The 10,382-nt window shown below is 43.9% G+C and overlaps 2 long non-coding RNA genes across 2 annotated transcripts; one reads left to right on the forward strand and one right to left on the reverse strand.

Moving 5' to 3' along the window:
• Positions 1 to 3,229: 3,229 nt before the first annotated feature.
• LOC128789139 (uncharacterized) lies at positions 3,230 to 3,836 on the reverse strand. Its single transcript, XR_008431324.1, has 2 exons — positions 3,731 to 3,836; positions 3,230 to 3,385 (listed from the first exon to the last, which is right to left on the reverse strand). It is a non-coding gene; the product is annotated as an uncharacterized LOC128789139 (long non-coding RNA).
• Positions 3,837 to 3,912: 76 nt separating this feature from the next.
• On the forward strand, positions 3,913 to 5,672 carry LOC128789144 (uncharacterized). The gene is made up of 2 exons (XR_008431325.1): positions 3,913 to 4,012; positions 5,593 to 5,672. It is a non-coding gene; the product is annotated as an uncharacterized LOC128789144 (long non-coding RNA).
• The last annotated feature ends 4,710 nt before the right edge of the window (positions 5,673 to 10,382 follow it).

A 10,382-nucleotide genomic window follows, 5' to 3' on the forward strand; every position in this document is an offset into this window, starting at 1 on the left:
ATTTCTAGACAGAAAAAGCTGTGTTAAACTCACAAAAGTTCCTGAACAGCAGGGTGGATAATCTGGGAGCTGTGACTGCTGTCCCAGGGGGGCTGTTTCTCTTCAGGATATTTGGGATGCGGAGTGACAAGCTGAGGACACCCCAGGTCACCGTGATCTCCCGCGGTGGCTCCGTGCTCAATCCACGGGGTCGCGGATCCGCTGGAAGAGGATGGGCAGCCTGATCCTGGTGTCAAGAGCAGAACCACAGAACCACAGAATCACAGAATCACAGAATCACAGAACCAGAGAATCACAGAATCACAGAAACACAGAATCACAACATCACAGAATCACAGAATCACAGAACCTCAGAATCACAAAATCACAGAATCACAAAATCACAGGATCACAGAATCACAACATCACAGAATCACAGAATCACAGAACCACAGAACCACAGGGTCACAGAATCACAACATCACAGAATCACAGAATCACAGAATCACAACATCACAGAATCACAGAATCACAGAATCACAGAAACACAGAATCACAGAATCACAGAATCACAGAATCACAGAATCACAGAATCACAACATCACAGAATCACAGAACCTCAGAATCACAAAATCACAGAATCACAGAATCACAGAATCACAGAATCACAGAATCACAACATCACAGAATCACAGAACCTCAGAATCACAGAATCACAGAATCAGAGAACCACAGAACCACAGAACCACAGAATCACAGAATGACAGAACCACAGAATCACAGAATCACAGAATCACAACATCACAGAATCACAGAACCACAGAAACACAGGATCTCAGAATCACAGAACCACAAAATCACAGAACCACAGAATCACAGAAACACAGAATCACAGGATCACAGAATCACAGAATCACAGAATCACAGAATCACAGGATCACAGAATCACAGAATCACAGAATCACAGAATCACAGAATCACAGAACCACAGAATCACAGAATCACAGAACCACAGAATCACAGGATCACAGAATCACAGAATCACAGAACCACAAAATCACAGGATCACAGGATCACAGAACCACAGAATCACAGAACCACAAAATCACAGGATCACAGAATCACAGAATCACAGAACCACAAAATCACAGAACCACAGGATCACAGAACCACAGAATCACAGGATCACAGAATCACAGAACCACAGAACCACAACATCACAGAATCACAGAATGACAGAATCACAGAACCACAGAATAATGAGGTTGGAAGACACCTCCAAGATCATCAAGTCCAACCCATGCCCTGACACCTCAACTCGACTGTAGCACCAAGCGCCATGTCCAGTTTTTTTTTAAACACATCCAGAGATGGTGACTCCACCACCCCCCTGGGAACACAATTCCAGTGCTTTATTATTCTTTTGGTTAAAATTTTTTCCTAATATCCAACCTGTACCTTCCCTGACGGAGCTCGAGGCTGTGTCCCCTTGTTCTGTCAGTGCTGCCCGGTGGAAGAGACCGACCCCACCTGTCTGCACCTCCCTTCAGGGAGTTGCAGGGAGTGAAATCCCAGCGTTTTCCACCTGCCCGGGATCTCCGGAGCTGCCGTCCCAGCACATCCCTGCCCGCTGACAGCGCCCTCCAGGCTTGGCTTGCACCCTCCTGCCTGGAGGCTGCGGTGCTGCTGTCACCTGCCAAAGGATGGAGTGGGAGCCTCGGGGCCTCTGGAAAAACACTCAGCCCGAGAAGGTGCTTGGGACAGGGTGTTCCACCCGTCAGGAACTCCTGGGCAGATTGGGAATCCTCTCTGAGCGCGCCGAAGGTGCTGAAGACGAAGCAATTTCGACTTGAAGCTAGATTTTCAACCTGAATTGAAACTTCCATCAGAATCTCAGAGCCTGGCCCTTTAAAACTTAAATTTTGAATTAAAAGATTAGAATTAAATAGCTGCAATTTCCTGGACATGTTCCCTTTTTTTTTTTTTTTTTTTTTTTTTTTTTTTCCTCTTGTGAAATAATGTTCATTCTGAAAAACAAGAAGAAAAAGGGAAATCTTAGGAAGTGTTAAAAACAGAAAACTGCACACTGCTATTATTTTGCTATAGGAAAAAAATTATATTTTGCTATAGGAGAAAATTGTACAATAAACCTGTTTTTTTTTTGGGATTTTTTTTTTTGTTTTTTTTGGTTGTTTTTTTTTTTTTTGTTTTTTTTTTGTTTGTTTGTTTGTTTGTTTTTTTTTTTTTTGTTAAATCAGTAGGAAAACGTCACAATAAATGCCAAGGAATAGCAGAGATCGAGGGCGGGGGGGAGGAAGGTGCCAGCAAGGACAGTGTGACAAGTGGGGACGTGATTGCTCAGTGAAGGAGTTGTTTTGGAGCTCCGTGGAGCTGCAGGTCAGAGGTGGCGATTCCGTGCTCAAGTGGCTCTCCTTGGATAAAATCACCTCTCACATTTCATCAAATTCCCTGTCCTAACCCCAAAATATTCCAGTTATCAGGGCTGGGATTCCTGGGCCTTCGCTGTCCTCACACAAACAACGAGGCAGCAGCAGGAGCAGCCTCTGGGGGTGTCTCCTTTTCCCTCCTGGATGCTGGAAAAGCTGCAGGCAGCTGGAATCCTTATTTGAACAATTCAAATGAATCCCAGAATCCCAGATTGGTATGGGTTGGAGGGGACCTTAAAGATCATCCACTTCCATGGGCAGGGGACACCTTGTGGGCTCAGAAAATTTAATTGTGGATGTGACTAAGGAACAGAAAAATAAAGGAAAGAAGGTGGGAGTGGGATCTGCCAGGGGGATTTGGCTCAGCGGGAATTGTTCGGGAAAGGCACCACCTCACCCATCCATGAAATCCCCTTTCCCACTCAGGATTATCTCCTTCCCATGGACCAGCTGGATGTTTGGAAAAGTTCTCCTGGTCCAAAATCAAGGAGAACCAAAGCTGGTGGATGGTTTGGGTTGGAAGGGGACCTTGAAGATCAGCCAGTGCCACCCCTGCCATGGGCAGGGACACTTCCCACTATCCCAGGGTGCTCCAAGCCCTGTCCAGCCTGACCTTGGGCACTTCCAGGGATCCAGGACAGCCACAGCTGCTCTGGGAATTCCATCCCCGCCCTCCACCACCCTCCCAGCCAGGAATTCCTACCCAATATCCCATATAAATCTACCATTCTTTATCTTAGTCCTCATTTTTTCCCTCGGGGGAAAAAAAAAAAAAAAAAAAAGAAAACAGGAATAAGAAAAAGGCAAGATTTATAGTTCTGGTTTAATCCAGACAAGAGTTCGTGTGCTCACTGATTTTAATAAAACTCAGCATTTCAGCAATGGTTTTATTCCTGATGGTTGGTGATGGGTGAAGGATACTGCTGGTAATCCACCCTCCAAACCAAAGGGATCTGAGGCTGGAAAAAAGAGAAAATAATAAAGTTAATCAGAAAACAGAGACAAATTGTGAAGGGAAAGACAACTTAGAGCAAAGTGTGGTTAAACACAACTCAATTCTCTGTCAGGCTGAGAAACTCAATGTTAATGAGCCCTGGGCTTTTTTTGGGTTCTAGGGCACACGGTCCTGTCCATGAGCATTCCAAATAAATTCATAATCCTTGGCTCATTTGCATGGAAAAAAACTTTCCTGACCCTCCAGCTGTTCTCGCCCCGGTGTTTGCAGTTTTATAACTCAAATATCAGCTTTTGTTCGCTGGCCAAGCCCAATGAAAACATAATATTTAAATATAAGCCCCATTTACCTTTCAAGGATTTTTCCTGTCCAAAAAATTCCTGGTAATTTGTGTCGAATCCAGGCCCTGAGCTCATTATTCATCCCTTCCCTGTGCCCGTTCCTGTTAATAGGCGCTAATTCCACCCCTGTGACATCATCACTGTTGCCATGGCGACGGCCTGTGATGTCACAAACACAAGACAGTAGCCCTCGGTTAGGAATGAACCAGTGGGGAAAATGAGTCAGGAATGAAGGGAAAGGGACTGGAGAAAAATATCCCGGCATCCAAACTTCCCACCGGTGTTTTCAGGTGTGTTTCCGCCTCGATTTCCCTGGGATTAGGGGCTGGCTGGGAGCACTGGGTGGGTGTGTTGGATTCCTGAGGGATAATGTTGCGTCAGGTGAGCGGGGTTGAGTCATGCTGGGTTGATTTCTCCCCAAAATTTGGGGTGTTGGATCTTAGAAGTGGAGGAAAAAAATTCCCTGAGGTGAAGATTTCAGCCTGGACCTGTTCAAATAGGGGGAAAAAAGGAAAGGAAAAAGGCAGGAATGTCTAATTGGCTGTTGAATCTGCTGTCTTTGGTAATTTAAATAATTTATTACTATTTATATAAATTAAATTTTCAGATAAATTAATTTGAGTTGAATATTTAGATAGATTTAGAGTAGATTTTAGGAAGGAATTGTTCTCTGTGAGGGTGGCCAGGTCCTGGCACAGGCTTCCCAGAGAAGCTGTGGCTGCCCCTGGATCCCTGGAAGTGTCCAAGGCCAGGCTGGACAGGGCTTGGAGCAGCCTGGGATAGTGGGAGGTGCCCCTGCCCAGGGCATGAGATGATCCTTAAGGTCCCTCCAACCCAGCCATCCTGGGATTCTGTGATTCCATGAATATATTTCCTTCCTTTGACTGAAAATTCCAGCAGGAAGCAGCTAAGAGGGAAGATGTTTTCTTCTCCGTGCCTTCCATGTAGATCATTGCCTGAATTTTCCTTCTTCCTTTCTTTTCCTTAACTTTAATTTTCCCCATCCCCCTATCACTTCTCCAAAATCTTTGTTTCTTTTTCTTCCTAAGCACTGCTCAGTAAACCCACAAATTTCCTCAGGACCTTGGCAGAAATTTTGGGATTGGAAGTTTAAAATGTAACTGTAAGTTTTAAATGTGGGCTCCTTCTGATGCCTCAGGTTTGAGCTTTTATATTTTTCAGATTCTGTGCTCCCCACCCAGTGTGTGGGTCTGAGTTTCACATCAGGGGATGGTGAGCTCTGTGCACAGAGCAGGGAGACAAAACAATTCCCTCTCCAGCTGGGCACCAAGGACAAATGATCCAAACCTCAGGCCCAGGAGCACAAACAACGTGGGCTGGAGAGAGAAAAACAAGCAGGATGGGAGTGCATGGGCTAAAGCTGGAATGGGACAATGAACTGCAAGGTGCAAATGGAGCAGAGCTGATCCCAGTGAGAGCCCCCGGGAGCGCTCGTGCATTTTGGGACCATTTTGGTTCCTCTTGGCTGCAGCCCTGGCTGGGCTCTGGTGCTGCCCAAGGTGGATCCGTGGAGGAGATCCTTTGAATAAATCCCTGCTTTATTCTTTAGCTCTGTCCAGTCTCTGTTCTAGGCCAGCCTTCTCAAGGCATCATTTCCTCCCTATCTTTTATTCCTTCACTCACATCTTCCCCCCTGCATCCATTTCCAGGTCTTCATCTGTAGATTTTAGTTTGAAGGGCTCCCAGTCCCTATTTTCAGGTGAGATCTTTTCCATCTGAGACCAATCCCGAAGAATGGCAAAGCAAAAAATGTCCCAGTCTCCAGGGCTTTTTTTTTTGCTGTGCATCCCTGAAAAACTGGCTGTGAAACCAACCCCTGGATTTCCCCTCCCTCTCCTGTTTCCCACAGAAGAATCATCTTCACCTCACCGAGGACTTTGTAAGGTCTGGAAATAAACCGAGGAACCCTGGGAAGGCCGGGAAACATCAGCTCGTGGCTCCTGCGGACATCTGCGGAAAAAAAATCCCAGAAGTTCCCATGGCTGCCAACAAATGGAGTTACAACACTCAGACGTGCCAGGAAAAGGGTCGAAGCTCAGGCTGGATCCAGGTGGCCAACTGGGCTAGTGAGGACTTCCGTGCCAGTTCCTGCAGCCAACAGCTCAGCGGGGAGTGATTTGGCCGGAATTCCGGACATCTGCCTGGAGCTCCAGAGCCCAAATGACCGGATACCCTCAGCAGCTGAGTCAACAGCACAAGTGCAGGCAAAGCTCAGCTTTTCAAGAGCCTTCAAACGTGGTGGTTTGGGCTGGGAAGTCAAGGATGGATGGGCCAGATGTTGGTGAGATCCCTGGAATGATCCAGAGACGGTTGATATTCCCTGTGTGTCTCCCTTCCATCCTACTGGGAATGGGTTTTGGTGTTGATATTTGCACTCACACTAAAAAAAAAAAAAACAACAAACAAACAAAAAAACACCAACCAAACAAAAAAAACAACCAAAAAACCCAAACCCCAAAGCAAAATTCAAGATGCGAAAAGTGGGAATTGAGCCCAAACCTGAAAAGGGATTTCAGGACGTTGCAGTGATTTAAGGCAGTGATGGAAGGTGTTACTTTTGTGGAATGTTCATGCTTTACTTCAATTTGGTTTGACTTTATTTGGCTATCCTGGAAGATCCATCCATGTCATTCATCCCAGTTTTTGGCAAGATATGGGATACAATCGGATTAGGAGGGATCTGAATGAAGACAGGGATACAAAGTGGAGTTTTATCCCTGTGGAATAACCAATCCTCTTTTCCTTCATGGTTCCTTAAGGCCGTGGGATCATTTAGTGAAGCGCAGAGGTCATGAATTATTCTAAAATCAAGTTTTTCTGCTTTTCTGTTTGAAGATAATGAAATGACCAATTTCTCCAGGGGCATTTATGCTCCCGAAGATTAGAATTAGGGAAAAAATAAACAAACCTTCATCTAAAGTAACGTTGTCTCACTTTTGGAAAGTAATTCCTAGAAAGGTGAGATAGATTCCTCAGAAATATCGTGGTTTTTCATCACATTCTTTTTAAATGCCTCCAAATCTGGCCAAAATAATCTAAAATCAATTTATTCCGATAAAAATGAATGGGGAGACATAACAGCTCGGACCTAAAAGCTCTTTAGGAAAAAACCCTTGGAAGATGCCTAAAAATAAACATGGGTATTTCCCCCCCACCATATTCCCTTTTATCTTCCATGGGAATTTCACAAAAACCAGGGCTGCTGATTTTGGCCATCTTTAATTTCAAATGGCCAAATATTTGTCCAGAACTCCTTTTTCATGTTTTAAGAACTCACTTTCCATTCTCAAAATCTGTCAGAAGTAACAGTGGAGAGGTGCTTTTTAGGGATATCTGCCTTTTAGGAGGAAAAAATATTTGGATGCAGTTTCTGGGTCAGTTCTAGGAATTATTGGGGGGGGGGGAAATCTATTTAAGGATGCAGCAAAACTCTTCAGGTTTTTAAATGATCAGGGGATGGTTTTAACAGATTTTAAATTTTGGATTAATAACAGGAGTGACTGCCAGTAAATCCCAGGAATTAATACTGCTTGACAAATTATTTGCAGGATTGGTCACCTTCAGTTTTGGGGTTTTTTTCACTGAAATTTGGTAAAACCGGGATCAACTCAGGAAGTTATGTGGCGTTTGGAATTTGGGTGAACAACAGAATCCCAGAATTCTGGGATGGATCAGGCTGGAAGGGAGCACAGTGGGTCTGGAATTCCATCCCCCTGCTCCATCCCAGAGCACAGGGGATGTGTCCAGATGGATCTGGAATACCCCCAGGGAGGAGACTCCAGCCCCTCTCTGGTCTCTGCTCAGGGCTGGGCACTGCCCAGGGCAGAAGTTCTGCCTCATGTCCAGGTGGAACTTCCCGGGATCAGTTCCTTCCCGTTCCTTGTCCCACGGCTGGGGCACATGGAGCAGAACCTGGTCCATGCTTGGCAGATGTTTCCAAACTTTGATAAGATCCTCAGTTTTCTCTTCTTGACCCCAAAAAGCCCCAGGTCCCTCAGCCCCTCCTGGTGATGTTCCAGTCCCCTCGGTATTTGTGTCGCCCTTCACTTGACTCCACTCAGGAGCTCCACGGCTTTCTTTAGAGAAATCAAATTTTCAGATAGTTTCCATCTAAAAAATTCTTGAATAAAAGTCCCACTAAGCACATTTGGAAATTAAGATCAGAATGGGCACCGACTCCCTGGCGGATGGACAGCCCAGGAATAGGCATGGGGCAGAGGAGACTTTGGGATGGAATTCCTTCTCCTGGGACATTCTGGGAGTGGTGCCACAAACCGGGACAATGCTGTTTTTAAGTGTTATTTTAGGTGAAATTCCTACTCCTGAAGAAATTAATTCCTGAAGAACTGAGAGGGAAAAGAGATCATTATAAAATGAACCAAGCAAAGCTGGTAGGGCTCTTCCAGGCTCTTCCTTGGTTTTGTTCCTCAGAGGAAAAATGGAAATAAAATTCATTTTTACAGTTAATCCTTTGCTATGAGGAGATGGATCCTTGCTGGAGTCACTTGGATTTTCCATCATAATTCCAGAGTATATTGGAGATAGGAGATGATGAACCCCTCATTACAGTAATTAATTACACTGGGATAGTGGAAGGTGTCCCTGCCCACGTCAGAGGACTGGGACAAGATGATCCTTAAGGACCCTTCCAACCCAAACCATTCTGGAATTCCATCATCATTTCTGCTGGGATCCAAAGGCTGAAGGGAATCACAGCACTTTATCAATTTTCTCATGTGAGGTCTGCAGAGAAAATAGATTAATCAGGGCTGTTCTGGGGAAAATTGGTTTTTCAGTGTCTTTGTTTTTGTGGTTTTCCCTCCAAGCTTTGAGCCTGGAGGGAGCAATCTCTGGCTCTATTTAAATTATCCGCTTGTATATTTTATTCCACGAATGCTGATTTGATTTTTCGGAATTCCACGCTTACATTGCTGCAAAATCACATTAAAAAGGAGGAGTTTGATGATTTTTTTTTTCTGTTTTCCTTTTATTTTCTTCAGTGTAAGACTGTGGTGGGTCTTTGAGGTTCAGATTTGGCTCCAAGAGTTCAACCCCAGTCAGCTCTGATGGTCCTGGTTCCTTTGGCCAATGGTTTCTCTTCTGTTAATTCACTTCTGGAAAGGAGAAAAAAAGGGGGGGGGGAATAGGAAAAAATAGAAAAAAAAAGAAGGAAAAATATTGTATGGAGGTTCTAAAGCTTTCCCATCCATTGGATTCATCACACACAAACACACTGGGAATGGAATCTGCCCATCCTTCAGTATCATGAGTTTGGTTTAAAATGTTGCCTGGATGGGAAAATTTTATAATCACATTCCCTGGCCTGAAGTTCTGTGGGAAATATCAGGTTAACCTGGCTGGAAGTGGCTGCCAGAAAACACAGAAAATTCCTTGGGAAGCCAAACTTTCTACTCCAAAGTGCTTCCAAACATGGAATGTGTGTGAGGGTGTCTCTTTATGCACTGAGAGAGACACACACACATAAATACACCTCCCAAAATCCATTCCCACTGGGAATGTCATTGGCATCAAGGTGCCGATATCTGGGGCAAATTCAGACTTCTGTCTTAATCAACAGATAAAATATCTCACGCTGCATTTGAAGTTAAAAAAATTGGGTTTCTTTTACACAAACATTTTATGTTGGCTAAAACACGGACCAAAATCTGGAAGAATTGGATCCTCATGCCAACAAAACTTTGGTTCCTTTCTTAGCTGACTCAGCTGCTGGCATTTCCTGTTGTCAACAAATAAATTGGGATGATTCAGATTAGGAGCTTGGAGGGGTGCTGGGAATGTCGCTCCTCCCGCTCCCTCTCCTTCCCTTCCTTTCCATGAATGGTGGTGGAAGCCCAGGCAGTGAAAAGCTCCTTGGGGAGTATCCAGAGCATGGAAGGTGTCTGATCCCATCCCAAATGGGCAACCAGAGCCAGTGAAAAATGGCCAAGCTGATGTCGTGAACAATTTCAGTATTGGCACCTAATTACCACCTCTGAGTGCTGAAAGTCAATTCCCTTTTTCCAATAAACTATTTCCTAATATTTTTCCTATTAAAATTCTCATTCCCATATTTTTCTTAAAACTGGTGTAATTTTTTTTTTATCTTTGCTACTGAAAACTATTTTTGTACTACTTAGAATGTAGATTTATATAAGCCAAAAATTTTGATAACTTCCAAAATGATTTTGAACAGAAAATACTTTATGAGTTGTTTTTTCATTAAAAACCATAATATTTTTATGTGAGTGTAAGAACAGAAAGCTCCATAGTGATTACCTTTTTTGGCATTTTTCGAGTTAATCTTTTGTTGAAAAAAAAAGGAAAATATTGACTCAAAATAACATTAAAGAATATTAAATATATTCTAAAGCAATAACTCTCCACATTAAAGAGCACAGACCACCAATAATTCATAGAGACCATTGTGGTGGTCCACAAAATAAACATTTGGGAAAGAAAGCAGCAGGAGATCCTAAGAATTTTATGGAAAATGGGCCAACAGAAGTTTTTTCTGCTATTCAACTCTTCATCAAAAGGAAAAGTGCAGTGAACCACGGCTTTGGGGGAAATGTTCCAGAATGTTGGGAAATTTTTTGCTTCTGAAAGGATCCCAAAATCTCTGCAGCTGCCTCAGAGCAA

This window comes from Vidua chalybeata, chromosome 1, assembly GCF_026979565.1.
Source record: "Vidua chalybeata isolate OUT-0048 chromosome 1, bVidCha1 merged haplotype, whole genome shotgun sequence".
Classification (NCBI taxonomy): Eukaryota; Metazoa; Chordata; class Aves; order Passeriformes; family Viduidae; genus Vidua; species Vidua chalybeata.